Here is a 2229-nt window from a genome sequence, read left to right on the forward strand (position 1 = left end):
TTATTGACAATGCAGCTCATTCTATTGCCAGATATATGATACATTTGAGTAATGAAGCTGAATATTCTCTTCCATGAATTCCCATGACAGCAACTAAGTGTGTGGAAAAATATCAATAGGATTTTTAATGATCATAATCTTATATGGATGTGAAGCTGAGAATTACAACCACATGTTTTTAGATGTCTCATTATTATGCTCAGCAACCTGTACAACCCAAATATTTTAATGCAGTTATTGAATGCAGCTGATAAAGACAACAAACTTGTTAATTATTATCATCTTTGCCATGCTATAATAACACATTTATATGCTATTTTCCATCAATACTGCCACTCCTAATAGCGAAAATTTGCACTATCAATCCAATTAAGCATCAATATCTTTGTTCGTTTGCATTTAGACATTAATGATTTTACCATAATGAAAACTAGGAGCTTAAACCCTACTTTGCCTGATTCAACAAGGCACTTCTAATTTGCATAGGTACCTAATTTTGGTTAAAAAAAACTAAATATCATAATATTTTGCTCAATATCTTGCAATGTAATTTATTGTTGTAGTTGCAGATTATAACTAAACTAACTTATTTAAATTAGATTGAGTAAAAGGGAAAGGGCAAAATGAAACTAATATACTATAATGTAATATTTTGTTGTTCTGTTATCTAAAAAAGATGACATAATTAAAGTCACAAACTACAAACATTTTATAATTCTGATAGTGGTGAAACATGCAAAAAGATGAAACCCAAGTCATATACTCATATATGTCTGTGTGTGTGTATATTATATTCATATAGTTTCCTTACCAAACATTTGTAGTGAGAATATTAAGTACTAAGATAACAAACCATGAGAAAAAAAAAGTGAAAAGTGAGATGGATTATTCTTCTTTATGCCATCATAGATTATAGATAGCATAGACAAAATCCAATCTGGAATATAGTTATAATAAGTCAAAACCAGAAAACAAGGGAGAACATTCATCAAATCTGAAAATGACATGGACGTATAAGCACAAAACATAAATAAGCAAAATATGAAAGAAGTCAAAGCATATAACGTCAGGACAAGGCTTTCTAGTTTTAATTTTTTATTATTAATTTTGTTGTTGAGCCAGTATGTTGATATCTTTCATTTCAAGTCTGTCTCTCCCAAGTTCATTGCATACCCACCCTATTTTTTTAACAACCAGTTGCAGTTTCTCCCAAACTAGATGAAAATTCAGTCACTGCATTTTTGGCTTCTTTATAACAGCTTAAAGCAGCAGACTAGTGGTATTAAACATCTCCAACTATAGGACCTCGGAGGTACTTAAATATGACCCCATTTTTCCTTTAGGTGTTTCAGTTGAAGGAGTTTCTGATTGAGAATTCACAGATGATTCCATGTCATGCATTTTCAAAGCGTCATTTGATCTTTTAGAATTGGTAGTTTCCACTCCTTTTACCACAAATTTATTTGTATTAGAAACACCTGTTAACTTGCAACATCTCTATTGTGGTGCAATTGTCCACCATCAGCAGTTTTTCTGTTTTCCAATTTGCAACTAGTATTGTCATCTTTATGATCTGCCAAAAGTAAATAGATATTATTCTTTGCATAAGATGTTTTGTTATGTGATACATCTTTCTTAGGTAAGAATAATTCTATCTTAGTTTCCAAATCCAATAATGAAATTTCTCAAGAACAACTTTATTAATAACAATGAAAGATTTACAAATGAGCATTAGAGTGGCTCAAACTCTATGGAATGGAATCTAGACCTAGCCACACACCCAATCTCCTGCTGCTTCTTGCTTTGCCAGTGTAAAAAAAAAACTCTCCCAATCTCATGAAAAATAAAATAAAACCCCTAAAAACTCTTCCCTCAATACTGTCTAATAGATGGATCCATACTTGAATGAAACCAACAGAATAAGAAGAAGAAAATGAAAAGGGAGAGGCATATATTAAGTTATTAGAACAAATATTAATACTGTACTCAAATTGATTGTTCAGTTTTTAGTGATCATGCTCATGATTTGGTGGTTAATCTCCACAACAAGATAGAGACTTCATTTTGGATGTTTTGTTATTCCATTATTTTTATTGGATATCATTTTACATTAGAAAATCTGCACCTTTTACCTATTCCAAAATCAAATCCCTCTTGCTGTTCAAATGAATATCAGCTTTTGTTTTCCTTTTTACTAATGGTCATAAACTAGTCACATATTCACATCAA

This window comes from Humulus lupulus, chromosome 5, assembly GCF_963169125.1.
Source record: "Humulus lupulus chromosome 5, drHumLupu1.1, whole genome shotgun sequence".
NCBI classification, from domain to species: domain Eukaryota; kingdom Viridiplantae; phylum Streptophyta; class Magnoliopsida; order Rosales; family Cannabaceae; genus Humulus; species Humulus lupulus.